The sequence below is a fragment of the Gracilinanus agilis genome, chromosome 1 (assembly GCF_016433145.1).
Source record: "Gracilinanus agilis isolate LMUSP501 chromosome 1, AgileGrace, whole genome shotgun sequence".
NCBI classification, from domain to species: domain Eukaryota; kingdom Metazoa; phylum Chordata; class Mammalia; order Didelphimorphia; family Didelphidae; genus Gracilinanus; species Gracilinanus agilis.
The window spans coordinates 451,617,945-451,643,968 of record NC_058130.1 but is presented as its reverse complement, the minus strand read 5'-3'; positions in this window follow the sequence as shown (position 1 = coordinate 451,643,968).

Genomic DNA, 26,024 nt, shown 5'->3' with positions numbered 1-26,024 from the left:
TTATCTAAATTAGTTAATAACAGTTATTGAATGTTCATTAATCTCTGTACTGATGTTTTGGGATACAAGTGAAATAAATCATAAAACTCCTGCATTTTTAGAGCTTATTGTTCAAATAAGTAGACTGCATGTATCAACATGAAGAATGAAGATAATATACAAGGAAATGTGAAATGAATATAAATTAATACAGAAGTGAAGAAAATTTAATAAAATATTAATGGAACAAAGATTAGATATAATATAAGCAGAATGATTTTAAACCACTTCTAAAAGAAAGTGAATTTTGAATAGGAAGAATTAGGGAAATAAATTAATTTAAAAGAGAAGTCACTTGAAATGGGTGGGAAATTGGCATAATACATATAGCACGACTTCAGGATTGAGCCTTTTTTAAGACGAGGTATGATTATCATCTCTCTTACTAAACTTTACTAGCTCATCTACCTTATTCATTATAATCTCAAGTCCCAATATAATCAATGAGCCTATTCTGACATTTTCATAATAATTATTAAATTTGAAGGAATTTTCTTGCTATTTAATAAATTAGCTTATACACTAAAACATATTGTATTCTATGCATCAAACACCCTTGTGTTTTGCCTTAAATAAACGTCTCACTAATTCTTTTCATTTCTCTTTCATGCATTTCAACAAAAGAATTGTTTTGAGCCAGTTTAATTTCTCTGGAAATGGCTTTAGTCAATAAATGTATTTACTTCTATATTGCAAAGATAAAAAACTTCAAATTAGGAGAATGACTAGCTTCTTTCAAGCCTCAATTCCAGTATCATTTTTATTCTCAACATTATCTGATCCCCTAATTATGAATACTTCATTCTCTAAAGAAACAGATTTGTGTTTATTTCCCTTTGTATGTGATGAACCTACCACTTCCTTCCTAATAAAATGTAAGTTCCATAAGAAAAAAGACTTTATTTTATATTTCTTATATCACAAGTGACTAGCACTGCATCCTACATTCAGTAGGCATTTAATGAATGCTGGATGAATTACTGAATTAATTAAAACTTTATGTGATCCTCAAAACCACGTCTATATGTCAAGCAGCTATGTACAATCTTCCCCTGGTCCAACTCACTTTACTTTGCATCAATTCATATTGTATATTTGGAATTGGGAAGATGCCATTTAAAAGTATGTTATATATTTCCTATGGACATGTGAGAGACTTTGAAACTACATTTCCCATGATTCCTCATGGCAAACAGTAAGTGTGATGATGTAAGAGAGGGGTTAAATCTCCTGGGTGAGGAGGAAGTGGCTCTCTTTTTGCTAGCAGGTGCAGGAAGATAAGAGAGGTAAAAATGGTTTGAGGCAATGTGAATTCTTACAGGCGTGTGATCTAATGAATTTTATCTCTATCAACATGGCTTTAATTAAAATACTAATTTCTATATTTATATCAGTCTTTATCATTTTTAATCGTAACAATATGTTGTCCAATATTTTACTTAAACTTTCTTGCTCATTATTTCTTATAGTAGAATAGTATTCAACCACCATTATAAACTTCAGTTTATTCAGCTTTTCCCCAATTGATGTTTATCTCCTTGATTTCAAGTTGTTTACCACCACAAAATGAGCTGCTGTAAATATTTTTCGTATTTTTAAGGCCTTTCCCCTATCTCCTTGTGATATAAACCAGAGTGTGGTGTAGCTATATAAAAGAGTATATGATCAATTTAATAGCCCTTTGGGTATAGTTCAATACTTTTCTCCAGAATGGTTGTTCACAACCCTACTCAGTGCATTAATATTCTATTTTTTTTAACTTTTGTTCAGCATTTCCCATTTTCCTTTTCTCTCAAGTTAACAAAAATAATAGGCTTAAAGTAGTGCTTCAGAGTTGTTTTAATTTGCATTTCTTTAAACAATAATAATTTAGATTTTTTTTCATGCAACTATTGGTAACTTTGATTTCTTCTTCTGAAATCTATCTCTTATGTTTTCATCATTTATTGATTGGAGAATGGCTTGCAATTTTATAAATTTGTCTTAGTTTCCTATGTATATGAGATATTCATATATATATATGAGAAAATTACTGTAATTTTTAAACCAATGTGTGTTTTCTTTCTAATTTTCTTTACATTTATTTGTAAAACTCTTTTAATTTCATGAAATCAACATTATCTATTATACTTCCCATGACCCCTATCTATTATTTGGTCATTCATAAATCTAGGAATTTATAGATACATAAATAACATTTCTCTATGCCCACCAATTTACTTATGACATCATCTTTTATTTATAAAACATTGATCTAGTTTCATTTTATCTTGGAATATGATGAGATGCTGATGTATGTCTTGGTTCTTTCAAAGTACTTTACAGTTTTCCTAGAAATTTTTTTTTCAGATCATCAGTTCTTAATCCAAAATTCTGATCCTTGGGTTTGTCAAAATCTATATGACTGGGTGGAATGAGAGACAGGCACAGAGATAGGAGGTCCTCAGTTCAAATCTGATTTCAGACAATTCCTGGCTGTATAACCCTGGGCAAATCACATAACCCCCATTGCCTAGCCCTTACAACTTTCTATCTTGGAACCCCCACTGAACCCATATTGATTCTAAGATGGAAGCTAAGGGTTTAAAAAACAAATAAAAAACTATATGACTATGTCATAGTCATTTAGTTCTGTGGGGGTTATACCTAATCTATTCTACCGATCCACCACTCATTCAATTTCTTGGGACCAGATTGCTTTGAAAAACTTTGGAATACATTTTTTGAAATATGCTAATGGTAGTTCACCGTTCATCATGACTTTTTTTATCACTGATAACTTTGATACTTTGGGTCTTTTTTCTTTCAGATAAACAGTGTTATTTTTTCTAGATCTATACAACAATTTATGGGGAATCTGATCAGTATAACACTGAATAAATTAATAAGTAGAATTGGCATTTATATTGGAATTATTCAGCCTCCTCTGTAAGCAATTACTATTTCTTCAATTGTTTAGACCTGCTATTTGTGGAGAAAGTGTTTCATTATTGGGATTACATACTCCTTAAATATATCCTGTCAGATAGACTCCCAAATTTTATATTATATTTTATATTATCTGCAGTTCTTTTAAGTGGAATTTCTCTATCCCTTCTTGTTGGGTTTTTTTTGGTAGCATATAAAATTGATGATTTTTTGTGGGTCTATTTTATATCCTGTAAATTTGTTAAAGTTATTGTCTTAATTATTTTAAAGCTAAGTGCCTTACATGATTCATGTTCTTTCCCTTCCTTCCTCCCACCACACGTCCCTAACCAATGAGCAATTCTACTAGCTTTTACATGTGTCATTGATCAAGACCTATTTCCATACTATTGATATTTACACTAGAGTGATTCTTTAGAGACATCATCCTCAGTTATATCCCCATTGAACCACGTGATTAAACAGTCGCTTTTCTGTGTTTCTATTCTCAGAGTTCTTCCTCTGAATGTGGATAGCATTCTTTCTCATAAGTCCCTCAGAATTGTCCTGTGTCATTGCATTGCTGCTAGTAGAGAAGTCCATTGTATTCTATTGTGCCACAGTGTATACATCTCTGTGTATAAGGTTATCCTGGGTCTGTTCCATTAACTCCACATCAATTCATGGAGGTCATTCCAGTTTACATGGAATTCCTCCAGTTCATTATTCCTTTTAGCACAATAGTGTTCCATCACTATCAGATACCACAATTTTTTTAGCCATTCCCCAAGTGAAGGACATACCCTCGTTTTCTAATTTTTTGCCACCACAAAGAGTGTGGCTGTAAAAATTTTTGTATAATTCCTTTTCCTTATTATCTCTTTTGGGTATAAACCCAGCAGTGATATGGCTGGATCAAAGGGAAGGCAGTATTTTAAAGCCCTTTGGACATGATTTTTGTTGGTTTGTTTGTTGATATAGTCAATTATGTGATTGGTTTTCCTAATATTAAACCATCCTTGCATTCCTGATATGAAAATCACACTGGATCAAAGTAAATAACCTTCATGATCACTTGCTGGAGTCTTTTTGCTAGTATTTTATTTAAGATTTTTGCATCTATATTCCTTAATGGAGATTGGTCTCTAGTTTTCTTTCTCTGTTTTTGGTCTGCCTACCTTTGGAATCAGTAACATTTTTGTTTCATAAAAGGAATTTGGAAGAACTCCTTTGCTTATTTTGTCAAATAGTTTGGATAGTATTGGGATTAGTTTTTCTTTAAATGTTTGATAGAATTCACTTTTGAATCTAGCTGGCCCACAGAATGTTTTCTTAGGGAGTTCTTTGAAGGTTTGTTAATTTTTTTTCTGATATGGGATTATTTAAGTATTCTATTTCTTCTGTTGTTAATTGAGGCAATTTATATTTTAGAAATAATCATCCATAGCTGCTAGATTGCCATATTTATTGCCATGTAATTGGGCAAAATAGTTCTTAATAATTACGTTAATTTGCTCTTCATTATATAGGAGGTTGCCCTTTTCATCTTTGATATTGTTAATTTGGTTTTCTTCTTTCTCTTTTTTATTAGATTTACCAGTACTTTATCTATTTTATTTGTTTTTTTCAAAGTAACATATCAGCTTCTAGTCTTATTTATTAATTCAATAGTTCTTTTACTTTCAATATTTGTTAATTTCTCCTTTAATTTTTAGGATTTCTAATTTAATTTTTACCTGAGGATTTTTAAATTTGCACTCTTTCTATTTTTTTTTATTTGCATGCTTAATTCATTGATCTCTTTCCTCTCTGATTTCCTAAATTTTGTACTCAGGGTTATACATTTTCCCCTGAGTACTACTTTGGCTGCATCCCATAGATTTTGATATGATGTTTCCTCATTGTCATTCTCTTCAATGAAATTATTGTTTCTATGATTTGTTCTTTAACTGATTTTGGAGAATCATATTACTTAATTTCCAATTAATTTTTGGTTTGCCTCTCCATGTGCCCTTACTAATTATTTTTATTGCATTATGATATGAAAAGGTTGCATTTATTTTTTCTGCTTTTTTGTATTTGTTTACTATGGTTTTATGTTTTACTACTTGGTCAATCTTTGTTAATGTACCATGTGCTGCTGAAAAGAAGGTATATAACTTTTTATCCTTATTTATTTTTCTCCATATATCTATTAACTCTACTCTTTGTAAGAATTCATTCATATCTCTTACCTCTTTCTCATTTATTTTTTTGGTTTGATTTATCTAGATCTGATATAGGAACATTCAGGTTTCCACTCGTATAGTTTTACTCTCTACTCCCTTAAACTCCAATAATTTGTCCTTTAAATTTTTGCATGGTATACCACTTGGTGCATACATGTTGAGTACTGCAATTTCCCCATTGTCTATACTACCAGGATGTAATTACCTACTCTATCTCTTTTTTTTTTTTTGGTCTGAATTTTTTTTTATTTTTTAAACATTTATTAATATTGATTTTTAACATGGTTACATAATTCATGCTCCTACTTTCCCCTTCACCCTCCGCACTCTCCCCACCCATGGCCAATACACATTTCCACTGGTTTTAACATGTGTCCTTCATCAAGGCCTATTTCCAAATTGTTGTTAGTTGCATTGGTGTGGTAGTTTCGAGTCTACATTCCCAATCATGTCCTCCTCAGCCCATGCATTCAAGCATTTGTTTTTCTTATATGTTTCTTCTCCTGTAGTCCTTCCTCTGAATGTGAGTAGCTTTCTTTCCCATAAATCCCTCAGAGCTGTCCTGTGTCATAGCTTTCTGCTGGTACAGAAATCCATTGCATTCTATTTTACCACAGTATATCAGTCTCTGTGTACAGTGTTCTTCTGGATCTGCTCTTTTCACTCTGCATCAGTTCCTGGAGGTCTTTCGAGTTCACCTGGAACTCCTCCTGTTTATTATTCCTTTTAGCAGAATAGTATTCCATCACCAGCATATACCACAATTTGTTCAGCCATTCCCCAGTTGAAGGACATACTCTCCTTTTCCAGTTCTTTGCCACCACAAAAAGCGCAGCTATAAATATTTTCGTACAAGTCTGTTTATCTATAATCTCTTCGGGGTATAAACCCAACAATGGTATGGCTGGATCAAAGGGCAGGCATTCTTTTATAGCCCTTTGAGCATAGTTCCAAATTGCCAGCCAGAATGGCTGGATCAGTTGACATCTCCACCAGCAATGCATTAATGTCCCAATTTTGCCACATCCCCTCCAGCATTCATTACTCTCTCCTTCTTTCATTTTAGCCAATCTGCTAGGTGTGAGGTGATACCTCAGAGTTGTTTTGATTTGCATTTCTCTAATTATTAGAGATTTAGAACACTTTCTCATGTGCTTATTGATACTTTTGATTTCTTTACCTGAAAATTGCCTATTCATGTCTCTTGCCCATTTTTCAATTGGGGAATGGCTTGATTTTTTTATACAATTGATTTAACTCTTTGTATATTTGAGTAATTAAACCCCAGTCAGAATTTTTTGTTATAAAGATTTTTTTCCCAATTTGTTGTTTCCCTTCTGATTTTGACTACATTGTTTTTGTTTGTACAAAAGCTTCTTAGCTTAATATAATCAAAACCATTTAATTTACATTTTGTAATTTTCTCTAACTCTTGCTTGGTTTTAAAATGTTTCCTTTCCCAGAGATCTGACAGGTATACTATTTTGTGTTCACTTAATTTATTTATAGTTTAAACCTCTCTTTATATTCAAGTCATTCACCCATTTTGAATTTATCTAGGTGTAGGGTGTGAGATGTTGATCTAAACCTAATCTCTACCATATTGTTTTCCAAATTTCCCAGCAGTTTTTCTCAAATACTGGATTCATGTCCCAAAAGTTGGGCTCTTTTATCATATGCTGTCTTGCTGATGTCATTAACCCCAAGTCTATTCCACTGATCATCCCCTCTCTCTCTTAGCCAGTACCATACTGTTTTGATGACTGCTGCTTTATAGTATAGTTTAATATCTGGTACTGCTAGGCCCCCTTCCTTCACATTTTTTTCATTATTTCCCTTGATATTCTTGATCTTTTGTTATTCCAAATGAAATTTGTTATTGTGCTTCCTAATTCAGTAAAGAAGTTTTTTGGTAATTTGATAGGTATTGCTCTAAATAGGTAAATTAATTTGGGAAGATTGTTCATTTTTATTATGTTAGCTTGTCCTACCCATGAGCAATCAATGGCTTTCCAATTGTTGAGATCTAGTTTTATTTCTTTGGAAAGTGTTTTGTAGTTGTTTTCGTATAATTTCTGTGTTTGTTTTGGGAGATAGATTCCCAAGTATTTTATATTGTCTAGGGTGATTTTAAATGGTGTTTCTCTTTCTACCTCTTGCTGCTTTAATGTGTTGGACATATATAGAAATGCTTATGTCCTCAGTCAGCCCCAGAGAACCTAAAGATTGACCCGCACTCACTCTGATTCTGGCCCAGTAGGTGGAGTGGGGGATGGGTGATTAGCTTACTCTTTGATAGGAGTAATTTTATCCTCCCTTATAGTGTGAAAATGCCCAAACCCTGGCTATCTTCAAGGCTGTGCCCTATGGTAGAGCCCATTTGCCTTTCTGATTTTGATTTTTGTCCTTTTGATGTGCTTTATATTGATTGGTTATGAGAAGAAGGCCCTTGCTTCCAAATCTGTGACCACCTTAGCCTTGGTGTCTGCTTTATGCTTTTTTAATAGCAATAGATCTTGCATATTGTCAAAGCCTTTTCTTTATCTATTGATAAAATGATATAATTTGGGGATATTTACATTTTTATTTGATTTTGAATAGAGAATGTCTTCAAATATTAATAGTTTTAGTTTAGAATAGTGATACATATACATTCAAATAGTAATGATTGACCATGATATTTTGAATTTTTATACTTTTTCTAACAGGACTTACTATCTCAAGTTTTAATTACTTATATATTTCCTTACCATCCTTTTAAAAATCAAATATTTCATATTTATAATTTTCATTTTTCAATTGAAGTTTAATTGAAATGATAAATATAATTTATGCTAAACTATTTTTATTTTCTTTATGAGATTTCATCACTTTAAAAAATTCTTAAGTGTCAGGCATTTTTCTAAACATTTAACAAATATTATCTCATTCTATCCTCACAATAAACTAGGCAATAGGTGAGATTATTATTCCCATTTTATAGATGAAGTATCTGAGGAAAACAGAGGTTTGAATACAGACTTTCATTGCTAATAAGTGCCTGAGGTTAGACTTGAATGTTTTTTTTACTCCCAAATCAAGATGTTATCAATTAATTATGTAGCTGCTTTATAAGAACAACTAATTATAATTATTCCTTTCTCATTTATTTTTTTAAAATTCTCTGCTAGAACAAATTTTAAAATGTTCATTTTATGATATTAATGAATATACGAATATGTTTTAAATGTATATTTCTATAGAGATACATATATAATTTCCAAGATTTGTTACATGTTATATCACTGACACTATTTTAGGATTGCTTTCTGTTTACCTATTTAATACTAAAATTAACAAGATTATATTTGAAGACAAAATAAAAATTGCATATGTTAATTTTCATGGTAAATTAAAAAAGGACATAAAATTGTGCTTTGTATTTAATCTTTCCATTAAAAAAACCATGCCCCCACAAAATAAACAAACAAAAATAACCCCAAATTTTCAGAACTGTTAAAATATACTAAAAAAATGTTTTGTTCTTCTAGAATATACCTTAGCAAATAAATCACATGACAATGAAATCATTTCCCTGATTCAAAAATATTACAATACTTTGAATTAAGAGCATTTGGAGATGATAACTATCAATTAAGATTTCTACTCATGTTTGGCTGGCCTTTTTTAGGGATACTGGCAAACACCTTTCTAAATACATCCCCTAAAAATAAACATACAGACATACATGCTCTTAATTGAAATGACAAATAGAATTTATGTTCAACTATTTTGGTTTTCTTTATTAGAGCATTTCACACCTTTAAAAAAACACAATTCCTCCATGTACAATTGAACATCTCATTTTCTGTCAACATTAGCCACATTTCTGTTTAATATTATTTTTTTTCAGCTTATCTTGTTATTGAAATGCTATGGGTAAGCAAAGCATATTTCAATAACTAAGTAATGGTATAATTGGACCATCATTCTAAATTTATTCATTTTTAATGAACAGAGTTGAGTGAATTCACATTTAATGTCAAACTTACAAACATTTACATTTAAGAAGATTTGACAGATTGAATATGTCTTTATTTCTCTACAAGTATAAATCATAATTAGAAAAATCAAGGATAAATGTGGGTATTCACATCTAGTATTCCTCATTTCATCAAAGCATATGCTTTTAATGAGAAGATATTTAGGATGTGTTTCACAAATTCAGGAAGTTAAAATAATATGAAGCATTTACTGCATCAAATCCTTTAATACCTAACTGGAAAAAATCTATCTCTTCCCCAAACAATTTCCAAATTAAATTACCTGCATTTTCACTTTCATTTCACATGTCCATGATAAGCTAAAATGCAATTTTAAAAAATATATACATACATATATGTACATATGTGCACACATGTAAATATATAAAAAATATAAACATCACAACTGAGAATGACTATTTTCAGCAATGCGAAGATCCAAACAACTCCAAGGTACTCATGACAAAAAGGTTATCCATTGCTGGAAGAAGGAACTGATGGAGTCTGAATACAGATTGAAGTATATATAAATTATTCTTCACTTTATTTCCTCTATAAATTTTCCTTTAGTATTGGCACATATGTGTCTTCATTCACAACATGATAAACATAGAAATATGTATTGTATGGTAAGACATGTACATCCTATATTATATTATCTCTCCTATTAAGGAGGGAAAGGCCAGGAATGTAGAGAATATGGATTACAAAATATCAGAAGATAATTATTTTACATTGCATTGACACGTTATTTGGAATTTTTTTTAAAGGATGTCATTGAAATATGGAAACAGCTCTCTATACAGTGATGATAAGATTGGTTTCCACTTTTTTTAGTTTTGGTCATTTTTAAAAATTAATTTTCCTGAGAGAACATCCTTCAATTGTGGAATGGCTGAACAAATTGTGGTATCTGTTGGTGATGGAATAATACAAAGGAATAAAGAACTGGAGGAATTCCGTGTGAACTGGAATGACCTCCAGGAATTGATGCAGAGTGAAAGGAGCAGAACCTGGAGAACATTGTACACAGAGACTGATACATTGTGGTACAATTGAACATAATGGACTTCTCTACTAGCAGCAATGCAAGAAACCAGAACAAGGCTGAGGGACTTATGAGAAAGAAAACTAGCCAAATTCAGAGGAAGAACTGTGGGAGGAGAAACACAGAGAAAAAAACAACTACTTGAATACAGGGGCTGATAAAGATATTATTGGGGAGGAAGACACTAAACAATAACTCTAGTCCATCTATCAATAGTATGGATTAGGTCTTAATCAATGATACATGTAAAACCCAGTAGAATTGTGCGTTGGCTAAAGAGGGTGAGGGGATTTTGGGGAGAGGGAAAGAACATGAAACATGTAACTATGGGAAAATATTCAAAATAAAAATAAAAATATAATTAAAAATTAATTTTCCCCTTACATTTCAAACCTTGTCAAATGTTTCATTTTTATTGGTAAAATAAATTTAAATATACATTTCAAAAATATTTAACTTTACCACATTCTTCAGTAACTGCCTTCTGTTTCTCTCTAAATGCCTCTCCTAATTCCTAAACTCAATTATAAATCATCTGCAATGTAGACTGGCCTAGTTACCAATGCATTTTCCCCAGTGCCTAGTAAATAAATCCAACCTGGAGGTAAATGAAATATTTCTTAGGATAAATGAACTCATATTGATTTAATAAACTTAATAATTAACAACCATTTATTATGAAAAGTATGCGTCAGGCACTGTGCAATGGAAAGACAAAAATGAAAGATATCTTGCCTTTTATTTCTTCTTAATTGAGAAAACATTTATTATATATGTTTATGTAACTTATATAAAGTTAATAAAAGGGGGGTCATGGATGTTTAATGAAGGAGAATCAGCTGGCATATACAGAAAAAGCCAACTTTGAAGAAGATAGATATTATATTAAGCAGAGGTGATGAGAAAGTACATTGAAAATATGGAACAATACATTGTACAGTGTTGAAAGACAGAATATTAAGAACAGCAAGCACATTTGTGTGGAATAGTGAAAATTGCTACTTTCCAAAGACCTTAAACTAAGCTACCAAGAATTACTGAGCAACTAGAGAGAGAAGAATATAGCTAGACATTTTAGGTTGATCTTTGATTACTAAATAAATACCCACAAAAGTGCAATAGGGGATGATATCCAATTATTAGAAAGGGAATGAGACTTCAAAGAAATGCAAGATGCTATTATGAGATAATGAGAAGAATTCCATGATGGATTAGTAATAATGTTTAAGTATCAAAGGGGGGGGGTGTGTGTCTGTGTGTGTGTGTGTGTGATCACATGGCAGGAGGAAAGAAGGCTAATAGTGAGGATGGTTTGGAAAAAATAGGGAAATATTCAAAATAATCAATAAACATTTATTAAGTACCTTCTATATAATAATAGATATGCCAAGCACTAAAGATACAAAGAGATGTTAAAGAGAGTATCTGCTCAAATGTAAATGATAGTCTAATAAAAAAACAACATTTAAAAATAGATAGGAATAATGTATAGATCAAACAAACTAGAGATCATTAACAGAAGGAAAGTATAAAAATAATGGGAGATAAGGCAGAAGGTGAGGTTTTTTTCTGGGACCTAAAGGTAGTCAGGGAAACGAAGTTTTACAATTAAATAAGCAATATTAATAGTTTATTTCATAACTAAATGGCTTCAATAGCATTAAAAATTTGACATTTCCCCAGAAGAATTTCCAGTAACTATGCAAATGTTAAAAAAAGGATCATTGTATTTCAAAATTAGCTGTGGCAAGTCAGAAGGCTCACTGGGCAATGGAAATTTTATTTTTTTAGATGAAGAACAAATTTTGAGTCATTAGAAATAAATAACAATATAAGAATTTTCGTATTATAATAGGAAAATAAGACGAAAGGTAAAAAACAGTGGATTTTAACAACACATTTCAAGCAAAATGAAGCCGAGAATATCTCTAAGTAGACATATTGGAACCATCTGGTCCACATTAAATGGTAACAAAAAAAAGGAACGAATTTACTACTGTTCAAACTAGAAAAATGAATCTTGATTTTCTCCTTTTGTTATTTGATGTCAACCATATGGTTTCAGTGATATAGTCATTAGGTATCTTATTTTCTACCCACAAGTCCTCTTCATTCTCTCTCTCTCTCTCCGTCTCCCTCTCCCTCTGCCTCTCCATCTCTGTTAATCTGTCCATCTGTCTGTCTGAGTCTGTCTATCTGTCTCTCTCCTTCTAGTTCTAAAGAAATATAATGAAAATTTGTTCTTTTTTTTTTTAGGCTAATAACATAACCTGGTATTAAATGCAAGTCTAAAATTAATTTACATCTGACAAGACTGGCTTTTTTTTTTAATTTAGTGGAAGTTCAAAAGTTTCAATAGAGTTTTAAGCATTTAAAATCAAGAACTTTCAGAAAATCCTATAATTAAAATGAAAACAAATGGATAAATATCCAATATTTTCTCCTCAAAATACTTAGCATGCTATAATTAAATATCATTGCTTGCCTTTAATGTTTTTGACAGAAAAATACTTATTGACTCTCTAAAACCTGCTAACCTTAAAAATGAGAAAATAAGTAAAAGAAAGAAACTGAAAGGAATAAGAGATGGTCAAGAAATGATCAGGAATAAAAGGAATTATATATATATATATATATATATATATATATATATATATATATAAAACAGTAGGTTGGAGATAATGGGCGATGTATTAGATAAAAGACATAGATAGAAAGAGAAAATGAGGAAGGAAGGAGACATAAAAAAAAGAAGTGACACCAGGGGAAAAAGGATTGAGGAAAGAGGGAGAAAATAGAGGCACATTGAAATATAATGTGAAGTCATTCTGTACTTTTAAAAGGCAGAATGTATCAGAATATCTTTTTCAGTAAAATATCATCTGCTAAAATAGCTCACTATGATATAGGAAACAAGTTACAACTATAGTTTACATATAGTACACAAAGAACAATTATATCCCATTTAAAAATGACAGATAAAATGCAAATGCAAATAATTAATGTGGTTCATCAGAAATAAATAAGTAAATATGCTAACTCAGATGAATTAAAATAGCAGAAAATATCAAACTGAAAGCTAGAAGAATGTTTTATTATTTTTACTTTATCACATGGAGATTTTTGAGGCTTTATCTGGTATATACCCATCAAACCTGTCATTAATTTTATTTTTTCATAATTTCATTTCAAATAAGAAATCCTCTAGTTCCAAAAAAATACAATAATTAGACACACCATAAAATACATTTGCTTGAATCCATACTGTTTATCTTCATAGGCAGAGAAAAAATACTAAACCCATATCTGATGCATGAATCAGTTTAATTGAGTCGTTCCTACACCGAGCCAGTTAAAAGTTACACACTTCAAATCAAATAGTTACAAAATGGTAAAAGAGCACCATGGTGAGTTTATCTTACTTCCAATTATTTTCTTATAGGAAATTTCAGTCTCTGAATGTTCACTAGGTATTCATTTTTACTTTAATTAGAGTTCCTAATAATTCTGATAAGGATTTTTATTTTCCACATGCCATCCTATAAAGTAAAAAAAAATGCCAATACACATTTATTAGATAGATTCTGTTTCAATTCCATTGTATCATTTTGAAGGATAAAAAACATGAACAAATATCTGACATCTTTTGGTTGATTTTCTGCTGATGTTGGAGTTGGAGACAGGGAGAGAGCTCTAAAAGTGCAAAATGCTGAGGCATTATTTATTGAGTTGGGCGTGCTCAGGACCTAGGTAGATTAGTGGAAAGAATTCTAGGCTTCAAGTGACAAAGACTCGAGTTTCAATTCAGCCTTTGATACTTACAAGTTGTGTGATGCTGCACAATTCACTTACCATCTCTTTGCTTCCTAACATGTAAAATTGTGATGATAATTTATAATAATAATAATAACAACATCAATCTTGTAGGACTGTTGTGAGGATCAAATGAGATAAATAATTATAATGTGTTTAGCATTATGTCTGGAACATAGTAAGTGATATTTAAATGTTACCTATCCTTACTTTATTATTATCACTAGATAACAAAGATTCAAATTTATTTAGTAGTTTGAATGCAGATTGAAGCATGCCATTCTTCATTTTATTTCTGCCATCATTTTTTCTCTAGTGTAAATAAGATGTGACTTCATTTACAACATGACGAACATGTAAATATTTATTTCATCATAACACACGTACAATTTACCTCATATTACCTGCCATCATGGGGGGGAAGGGAAGGAAAGAATATAGATTACAAAATGACAAAAATTATTATTAAAAATTATGTCAAAATAAACAAATTATAAAAAGAAAGAGAAAACTGATTTGAGTACAGGCTCCAAGATGTGTGTGGAATTTAGTTTCTGATCTACTGGAGCAATTCTTCATAATACATATCCTGAAATTGTATACATTTTTCTTCCCTTTCTTTTTATTTTGATTTGGAGAAACTATTACTAACATTAATTTTTAATAAAACTTTGCTTTTATTATTTACATTTTTTAAGCCCTTACCTTCTGTTTTAGAATCAATACTGTATATTGGTACCAAAGGAGAAGAGCAGTAGAGAAGCAGTCAATTAGGGCTAAGTGAATTGTTTAAAATCATAGAACTCTGAAGTATCTGAGGTCACAGTTGAACCCAGGACTTTCTGTCTCTGTGTCTGGCTGCCCATGGACCCCTCCATCTAGCTGCTTCCAGGGGTTTGCATCCTTGAAGAATTTTCATTATTTTCAATTGCATTGCTCTGCACATCAATTTAGGAAAATTTGAAAAGTGGCATTGGAAAGCTGACACTCCAGATAATGATTTGGTTAAACTAGATGATAATTTTGAGATCATCTAGTTCAACTTTCACATTTTACAGATGTAGAAACTGAGTTCTATATAAGTTAAGTGATTCACTCAAGGTCACAGTGGTGAACCAGAATTGGTACTCTTGATCTTAATATAATTGTTTTAATATATATTTCAGAAATCTCAATAAAACATCTCAGCCTGTCCATCAATTACCTCAAGTATACAACTAACTGATCTCTTATTCCTATTGTGTAGAGCTTATTTAGCCTAGTGCCTGCCTCATTATAAGTGCTTTAAAATAGTTGCTGATTAATTGATATATAAATTTCTGAATCTGTGCTTATAGTCAATAAAATATTTATTATTATTCCCTTTGCTCTTTGAAGCAACTACAGTTTTTATTCTATATGTTTTCTGAAATTAATTGTTCTAAGGGTTGCATTCATAGAGCAACACTACGAGACTATTCATATTAAATGTATAATATTCTAGTGTTGATCTGATTGTAAATGGATAGATGATTCTGAAATAATTGTAATGTAAATAACCTACCATTTTCCATTCATTACGGTGTTGTCCTTTTCCGTTTTTGTCTTATTCTATGCTTGCTTCAATGCCTTTTAGTTCTCTTTTTGCAAAAAAAAAAATTGTATGTGCACAACTGAATAAACTGCAATGTTTCAAGTACTTTCATTTCTTTGTTTTCTACTATATTTTCTAACAAAGTTATTACCTTCAACCATAAATCCATACTAAGGTTAGCAAATATCCTGGAATATATTTAATTAATTTGTGGCATCTGATCATGATCTTTATAGCTACATATTCATAAATCACTCTACATATTTAATTTACTTTATACCACCTTCCATATATATGTATAGATATTGGTGTTGTTATGGCTACATTGATATACATATATTTTATTAGAGTAAATATACATATATATAAATGTATGTGTATATATAGACTTACATATACATATATAGTTACATAAGTGAAAAGACATTCAGTGTATCATTTGAATTATTCATCATGATGGTAATTGATTTTTATTCATCTGCAAAGCAAGATGACTAAATCATCCATGAAATTATGTTCCTTGTTACCTTTGTTCATATTATTGTTATGTTATAATAACAGAGATTTTGGGAAGCTAATGAGATGGCCTGAGCTAGAAACCTGCAGGACTCCTCCTCCCACACACACAGGTTAGAGTGAGTAGGGAGGGGCAGGTACTCGTTGCTCTCAAACCTCTCCCACCAAGCAGTTGGAATCAGTTGGAAATGAAGGCAGGACTGATGTCCTTTGGCAAGGCTCAGCAAAGGCAAATCTCTAATGAAGTTCACTTTCTCAATTTATATTCCCCACAGGTCTGATTGAGGGACAAATGAGAAGTAGATATCTTGATGTTAAGGACAGAGGAGGATCTGACTTCTTTGGCTGGCAACTGAAGGAACCAAGCTTTATGGTAGCTGTGAGTATGCCCAAAATAATAGTCAGGCACAATAAAAGATGAAGTTTTATATTGATAAAAGAAGGAAAGGATAGGCAGGGAAGGGGTATCAAGGATTTGGATAACATCTGAGAAGCCCTGAACTGTTAGGTAGATACTGCCCCCCACCCCCACCCCAGGAGAGAGTGGCAGACTTTATATCTAGCTGGCTCTCAAAGCTTATAATAATAACTTCTAACATCTAAAATAACTAAATGAATAACAAAATGCTATTGCAACGAAGGTCTAATTCCACTAGACAGGCAACCTCCTGAGTAGAAACCAAAATTGCTTTTGCCACTATGGCCACCAAAGCAATCCCAAACTGGGACCAGAAAGCAGAGTGACCTGCTCACTTCAACCGCAGGAATCAACTGTTAAACTGCTTTTCAAACTGTTCCCTCACCCAGAGTTCTCTGGGGGGGGGGGGGGAGTCCCTTGGAATTCTGGGTGAGGCTTGACCCTGTATCTTGCAGGAATTCCACCCTGCCATTTTCCATGTTACAATTATGTAACAAGGATCATCAGCTCTTAAGGAAAACAGAGTTATCCTTCCATGTAGCAGTAACTTATTTTTATCTTTTAGTTATTTTAGGAAGAGTAAGATTGGATACAGTTCAGATATGTTAATGTTATTGATGGATATAGCTACATAGAGATAAAAAAAATTAAAAGTATATTGATTTGATAAGGACTTGGAGATTCTTAATATCCTCTTCCATACTTTTTTCTCGGTTTTATTATGATTGTATCTGAAGGAGAAGTTAGCAAGAGAATACAAACTATCTTATATTTTTATCTGTGTCAGACTTTTCCATGGTTAAGTGACAGCTTTGAAGTCAACATTCAGCTTTTGAGTTATAGCTAAAGAAAAGCAATCAGCAAATAAGTTTTGATGAGCTCAGTAACGTTTAATAGTAACTCATTGAGAGAGCACCTATTTTTGTTTTTACCTGATATTATATCTTACGGGAAATCTAAATTCACTTTGTGTTACCATTTCTGGGAGCCACGATGGCAGAATAAGGAATGCTTCTAGTTTTCCTGACCCACTTCTAGACAACCACACATCCAAAAAAATACATCAAAACAAATTCTGTAGTAGGGGAACCAAAAGAAGACAGAGTGAAACATTGTGCCAGTCCACTTCAAAGTGGAGAGATGGCAAGGAGGGTCCATCTCCCTCGAATAGGAGGAGAAATTATGACCCAGCATGTCAAAGCAGGACTAGGTCACAAGCCATTGCAAGGGTCAGGGTAAGGGGCATATCCCAACAAGATCCAGTCACACTAGGAAAGGTTGGAACCCAAAGTGATTCAGCACAAGTTGCAATCTGACTGAATAGATAGTTCTTCCCATTGCAGGCCAGCCAGGCTACTGCCACAAAGTGCCCACTCCAGAATTCAAGAAACAATTGAAGAGACCCCAGACACCAGAGTATATCACAATACAATTACATGGGAAAGTGATAAATAAGACATTTAAGATACCCATGACAAAAGAGGTACTAAAGGTACTTAAATACTTAAGATCCTTAAAGTACTTAAGGAACTCAGTGGAGTTAAACCAATTACCTTACTACATAGGAAAGTGAATACTAAGATACTCAAGATATTTATTCAAGATATTTATATCTGAAGTGCCAAATATACTTAATGTACTTAAGATACTTGAAATAATGAAAGGATTTGATAGGATCAAGCTGATAACATTTTATGGGAAAGTGATAAATATATTCTCAATGTATCTACTATCCTTGAGTTAATTATAGTATCTAAAATATTTAGGATTCTTATAGTGTTGAAGATACTTAAGATCTTTATAACTGTTAGAACAATGAGTAAGAGGACATTGAGAAGTGAGAGTAAATTGAATAGGAAGAGAATAATATTAAAGGATTAGAAAAAGGTAGGCACTAGTAAATGAGAAATGGAGAGAAAGATAAGGGTAAATTGTCTCATATGAAGAAGCACTTAAGAGTCAATGCAGTGGAGGGGAATGTGATAGAAGGGCAAATAATGCTTGAACTTCATCCTTATTCTTATCAGAATTGGCACAGAGCAGGAATAATATCCACAATCAGTTAGCTATAGAAACCTATCTTTTCTTTTAGAGAAGTAAAAATGGAAGGAGGAATAAGAGAGGGGTAGGGACAAACAAAAGGGAAAGTGAACTGAGGAAGGCAGTGGGCTAAAGCAAAAACATTTTTGAGAACAGGAAAAAGCTGAGAGAAAGAGGACAAAGAGAGGGGAAATTAGATGGAGGGAAACAAATAGTTATTAACCATAACTGTGAATGTGAATAGTTTGTACTTAACCATAAAATGGAAGAGGATAGAAGAGTGAATTAAAAGCCATAATGCCACGATATGCTGTCTATAAGAAACTCATTTAAAGAAAGAAGGCACACACAAAGTAAAGGCAAAGAGCTGGAGCAGAATCAATTATGCTTCAGCTAAAATTTTAAAAAGCAAGAATAAAAATTATATAGTAGACAAAGAAAAAAAATTAATTTATTTAAAAGAGATGAGGATGGAAATAACATCTTGATAAAAGGTCACAGACAATGAAATAATAACAATACTAAACCTATAGGCACCAATATTATAGCATATAACTATATATATATATGTGTATGTATATAGTTATATAAGTTATAAAAGGAAATGGAGAATAAAACTATATTATTCAAGGACACTAACCTTCCTCTCTCAGAATTAGATAAAACAAAAAAAATCAAGAAAGAAATTAAGGAGGTGAATAGAATTTTAGAAAGCTTGATGACCTAGTCCTCTGGAGAAAAATGAAGTAGAAAAGAAAGGAATATAACTTTTTCTCAGCAGTACATGTCATCTTCATAATAACTGATGATATAATGTGAAAAAATGCCTCATAATCAAATAAATGCATAAAGTAGAAATATTAATGCATATTCAATATTAAATGCCCTTTAAAAGCATCTATTTTCACTGTCATTTAAAAAGTATTATATAGACATTAAAATCAATCTCTGGAACACTCTAGGATGAGTGGTTATATGATTATAAAATAGTGAAAAAGATGAAACATCAAAGAAAATGTAATATAGATAAGAAAAGAAGAGGAATGGGGACTCATCTTTTCAATGGAATATGAAAAGAGAGGGAACATAAAAGTCAACTTTTTGCCACATCCCCCGAGGCCAAAACAGAAAAAATGGGACTCAATTTTAAAGAGAAGTGATTAAAGTTAAAGAGAAAATATCTTCTAAAGCATATGAAATTTTTCTTTCCTGGGGAAATTTCAAAAATACAATGAATGATTAACTTTTCAGAGTTATTTGGTTATTGGTAAAAAATTACTGGATAGCTTCTAAAACACAGCTAAGGTATAACCTCAGAATATGGCATTTTTCTTCTTTTCCTTCCCTACCAAATGGACCCTAGTAGTAATATTTAAATCTATTAGCAATACCATGAGGCATCAGACAAAGCTTTATATAGCAAATAAGATTTTGTTCAGGGCAGAAAGGAAGCCATGTAAACTACAGCTGAAGATAAGCAATGAGATAGATTAGTTTGGTTCTTAAAGTTTTGGTATTGTGTTTTTTTTTTTTTTACTTTTGAGAAAAAGTATTACTATATAGCATATTAACTATCCAAATATTATTTGATAACTTTGAGTTTATTGATTCCTCATTCCCACTCCCCCAACATCCCAAATCTTTTTCATATCTGCTAAATCTTATACTTATGTAGGTCAGGAAAAGTCAGCATAATGTTTATGGAAAAAAGAGACAGAGACAGAGACAGATAGAGAGAACCATCAATTTTCCAAATTGTTGGGGAAATTTTTCACTCAGTAACAAATATATGAATCTATAAAATTACTTCATTTATATAAGATTGCTTATCATGTGTTTTATAGTCTGAATTAGAAAGCTGTTGAGTGCCTAACTCTCCAATTCTGTGACTATGTGAGGAAAAAAGGAGAAAGAAGAGGAAGATTTTGAGAGGAGAAAAGGAGAGGTAAAGGCAGAGACAGAGAGAAGAAAAAGGGGGAAGGAGGAGATGGGAAAGGAGGGGAAGAGAGGATAGAAGAGGAGTGAGTTTTAATGGAAAGAACAGAACACACTAATCAGCAGAGATATGAATAGTGATGTTTCCAATAATAGTGATGTCGCCACACACTAGATGTGTGACTTTGAACAAGTCACTTATTGCTTTGAATCTCTTTCCTTATCTATGCATAGCGATAATAAAATTTGCAATATATACATTATTGGGTAATTTTGAGGAAAGCCCTAAGTGAAGCATGTTAAAGATATGCTTTGGATATCATCTTTATTAGGTCTTTATTAGAATTTCTTCCTGCTATGATCGCTGACTGAAGTTTATTGGCAATGTTGCAACTTTTGCATTCCAAGTTCTGAGAGTTAATGGACATATACCTTTTAAAAGATTAATCAATTTTAGCTCAAGTAGGACCTATTCTGCTAACCAAAAAAAAAAAAAAAAACTTTATTCAGTTAAATGACACTTTATACCTGATTTTCTGCTTAGAACTGATCTGAAAAGGAAGTCAGTTACAATAGTGAATAAACCAAATTCATTTAACAATCTTTATCCTATTGGCATCAGTTTGATGAGGAAGGCAATTGTACAGAAATTTAACAAGCAATTTGTTTTAGTTGGAAGGGGGCTAGAGTTGGAGGAGAGACATAGTTTCTAAACTCTACCTAAGTATATACTAGCTATCATTACACACAATTCCTTTAACCTCTCTGAGCCTCTCATATACAAAATGGAGTGAAACTATTGCATTAGCAATATTAAAGCATTATTATGAAGAAATAATTCTGTAAACCTTGTCACATTATATAATTTGATTGTTTTTCTATTCTTTGGAAATCCCATACTACCATGGAATGACAATGCTCCTATATCTCAGAGATGCAAGCCTTGTTTTTCACCTTATGTACTATAGTGATTACTAAATAGAATTGTTATAAGAATATTTCTGTCATTAATTCTTATGATAATGATCTCAGTTATTTCAACGAAAGATAAGTTTTGCTGTCCTTTTGCCCTGAGTGTTCAAGTGGAACAGTCAATTTGCAAACGATGAAAATTAAATCTATAAAAACATCTAGAGGCAGAACAACTAGTTATTTTAAGTGTTTTCTCTGAATGCACCTACTTGTCTCTTCTGCAGTTGAATTAATAAAATATATGGAAGACGAACTATAAGTGCCACACTTAAATCCTGTTATATGGTGCTGACTTTGAGCTCATAAATCCCTATTGAGTGTTCCAGGCTAAAGAATTGCTGATGAGGACATTTCATAATTTATTGGGATAATTTATAGTAGCACATTCGGAATTTAAGCTTTCAAGTAGAAGAAACAATAATTACTGTCAAGATCTAAAATATAACTACTGTAATATCTTCATAACTATTAAAAACAAGGCAGATTTGATAGTCTATAGAGTAAGCACTGAAGATACCTAAGCAAATTCAATTTAATCGAAATGAATATAAAATAAGTTATCTTACAATGCCATCTCATTCCATCTCAACCAGGCTTTAATTTAATCTCTACTCAATAGCTATTTTGTTTAATAATAGAATGAACTAAAGTATAGACTTCAATTGAGAATCATATATATATTAATCAGTATTCATGATTTTATGAGCTTTTGAGTGGAAGGTAACATTTAAAAATATAATCTGAAACCAAAATGTTTTATCATAGGCTAAGCTATGTTAGTTATCAAGACCTAAAAGTATTTTACAGACTTGCAATGACAAAGTCTTTTTCTTAATCATTGTTTTGTCATGACGGAAGGGCTTCTTACCTCAATGAAACTATGAACTATGTTATGCAGGGATGCAAGGTACCTTAAGGCAGAAAGGTCATACTGAAGAGTTCTGACAAAAGATAATCCATTAGAAAATAAAATGGCAAACTACTCTGGTATGTTTGTCAAGAAAACTCTATGAACAGTATCAAAATGATACAAGATATGGCACCAGAGATAAGCCCATCAGGTTTGAAGGTGGTGTCCAACATGCTACTGGGGAAGACTGAAGGACCACTATGAGTAATTCCAGTACAAATGAAGCAGCTGAGACAAAACTAAAAGGAAGCTTAGCTGTGGATGTATCTGGTGACAAAAGAAAAGTCTGATGCTGTAAAGATAAATATTGCATATGTAAATATTAAAATTAATATACAAGAACTAAGTGTCATATTTTATAAATGTTTATTTAATAATAAACTAACATAAAAAACTAACTAAAAAGGTACTAACCCAGTCCACTTGTGAGAGGGAAAGAGATAGAGGGAGGAGTTACAGCAAACTATATACAAACTATATACAAATGTGACAAAGTGCACTGGCTCTAAACATAATATAAAGAATAAATTAAGTTCTTGGCACTTGAGATATTCTCACTCTGTGATCAACTCTCACTACATGATCAACCTATCCTATTTTGAATATCTTTAACATCACTTCTTGTATTCAATTCTTTATCACTGGTAGACTGAATCTTATTTTTGCTTCTCCCTGCTCATACTATTAGCCTTCCAATTCCCCTTTATTGAAATATTTCAAATATTTAGATATTGGGGTATTTCATAATTTAATGACTTCGATGTAAGAATATTATTCTCCAAAGCCCAGTCATTATTCTTACAAGCTTAAAGACTTGTGATAGGGAGGAATTTGGGAAAAAGGTGAAGGACCAGAGTGGAGAGACAAAGTTTGATGGAATGCAAGAAACCAAGAGGTACAGGAAGAGATCTCAGAATCCTGGGGAAGGATTCTGAGGGGGTTAACGGTAAACTGGGGAGAGTGGGGAATTGTGGAGAAGTAAACAGCTTCTGAACTAAACTCTGTCCTGTTCCTGTTGGAAACCTACCCAAATCATCTACTTTGGTTCCTGTTATCCCTCTTTGATCCCAGACATTGAAGTGACATCTAGTGACCTCTTAAGAGAAACTATCATTGACAAGTGACCTGGACTTCTGAGTTACCTTGGTGGGCTTTGCCAACACCTGGGTGACTAGATCATTCCTGGCACCAGCTCCTGATTCAACAGCTATCTCTGACTTTTACCAAAGACTATATTTGTATGGGCTAGATAGGACTGGGATTTGAGGCAGAGAGGGAGTCAGTGTACCCCACCTTTGTTGGGGACTGAAGCAACCTTTTACAAGGTCAGTGGTCTGGGGAAGAAAGAACCTTAGTACTGATAAGGAATCTCCTAGCCCTCAATCTTTTCAATAGGAATGAGTGTTATATTTTATCAAAGGCTTTTTTCTTTATTTAATTAAAATAATCATGTGATTTCTGTTAATTTTATTATTGATATGGTCAATTATGCTGATGGTTTTCCGAATATTAAACCTGTCTTTCATTTCTGGTATAAATCCCACCTGGTCATATTGAATAATCCTTCTAAAATAATGCTAGAGTCTCTTTGCTAATATTTTATTTAGGATTTTTTGCATCAATGTTCATAGGGGAAATAGGTCCATAATTCTCTTTCTTTTTTTGTTCTTCCTGGTTTTGGAATTGGCACCATATTTGTGTCATAAAAAGAATATGATAAGTCTTTTTCTTTGCTTATTTTCCCACATAGGTTGTATAATATTGGGATTAATTTTTCTTTAAATGTTTGATAAAAGACTTGTAAATCCTTCTGGTCCTGGGGATTTTTTCTTGGGGACTTCATGGATGACTTGCTCAATTTCTTTTTCTCAAATGGAATTATTTATGTATTCTATTTCCTTTTTTGTTAATCTAGGCAATTTATTTTGTTTTTGTAAATTTTCATTCACTTCATCTAGATTATCAGATATCATCATATAATTGTCATATTATTTGGCAAAATAGCTCCTAATAATTGCTTTAATTTCCTCTTTGTTAGGGGTGAAATCACACTTTTTATTTTTGATGCTGGTCATTTCATTTTCTACTTTCTTTTTTCTTTAAACAAATGAACCATTACTCTATTTTATTTGTTTTCCCCTCCATAAAATCAATTCCTAGTATTTATTAGTTTAATGGTTCTTTTACTTTCAATTTTATCAATTTCTCCTTTTATTTTTAGGATTCCCAATTTCACCTTTAATTGGGTTTTTTAATTTATTCTCTTTCTGGTTTTTGTTTTTGTTGTTGTTGCTTACCCAATTCATTGATCTGCTTTTTCTCTATTTTATTTATAAAAGTATTTAGGGATATTAATTTTGCTCTGAGCACTGCTTTGGCTATATCACATACATTTTGATATTCTATCTCCTCATTGTAATTCTCTTCAAAGAGTGATTGTTTCTATGATTTGTTCATTGACCCACTCATTTTGAAGAATTATATTATTTAATTTCCAATTAATTTTTAATTTGCCTTCCCATGATCCCTTACTGATTATAATTTTATTGCATTCTGATCTGAAAAGTTTCACTTACCATTTCTGCTTTTCTGTATTTGGTTGTGAAGTTTTTATGACCTAGTACATGGTCAATTTTTATATATGTACCACATGTTTTGAATAGAAGGTACATTCCTTTTAATCTCTATTCAGTTTTCTCCAGATATCTATTAGATCTAACTTTTCTAAAATTTCTTTCACTTCCTTTACTTCTTTCTTTTTTTTTATTTTTTGGTTAGATTTATCTAGTTCTTATAGGGGAAGGTTAAGATCCCACATTATTATAGTTTTCCTGTCTATTTTCTCCTTAAGCTCCTTTGGTTTCTCATTTAAAAATCTGGATGCTATACCATTTGGAGCATAAATGTTAAATAGTGATATTTCTTCATTGTCTATGTCAGTAGACTGTTAATACTTCTATCATATGTGTTCTAGAAGTAAACATGAAAGATTTTCATCTAAAACACAGACTCAAGAGTCCTGACAGGTATGTTTCCTCATGGAATAAATATTGTGTCAATTTGTTATCCCCATTTCATTAGATTATAGGAAAAATATTTACCTCACTTTTACAGTAAGAAGATTGAGGATAAAATATTCCCCATACCTGGAGTATATTCTCATTAAGGGGATACAGAGTTCGTTGTTTCCCAAATGAACTCAAAGTTAAAAAACACACCTTAAAAAAAAGAATAATTCATAGGATTTGTTTCCTGTAATTCCTTTACTCTGATTGGTAAGGTCCCCATAAAATTCCTTTAAGGGATGGCATGGATTTATCATGGACTTTATATTGACATATTGCTGCCTTCTTCAATCATATAGTTGTATTCAATATATTCCTTAATTGCTGATTCATATAGTCCAGTCAGCCTCTTATATTCCATGGATATCCTTAACATCATTGTCAAGAATTCCTAAATCTTTAGGTCTTAGTTTGAAAGGTCTTTTTTCTGATTAAAGATCTGTTTGTTCTCACTTATTGACCCATGTTATTCCCATCCAGGATTTAGGCAATATGTTTCTGAAGAAATTTTGGCCAGATCATCAACTGATCTCAATGT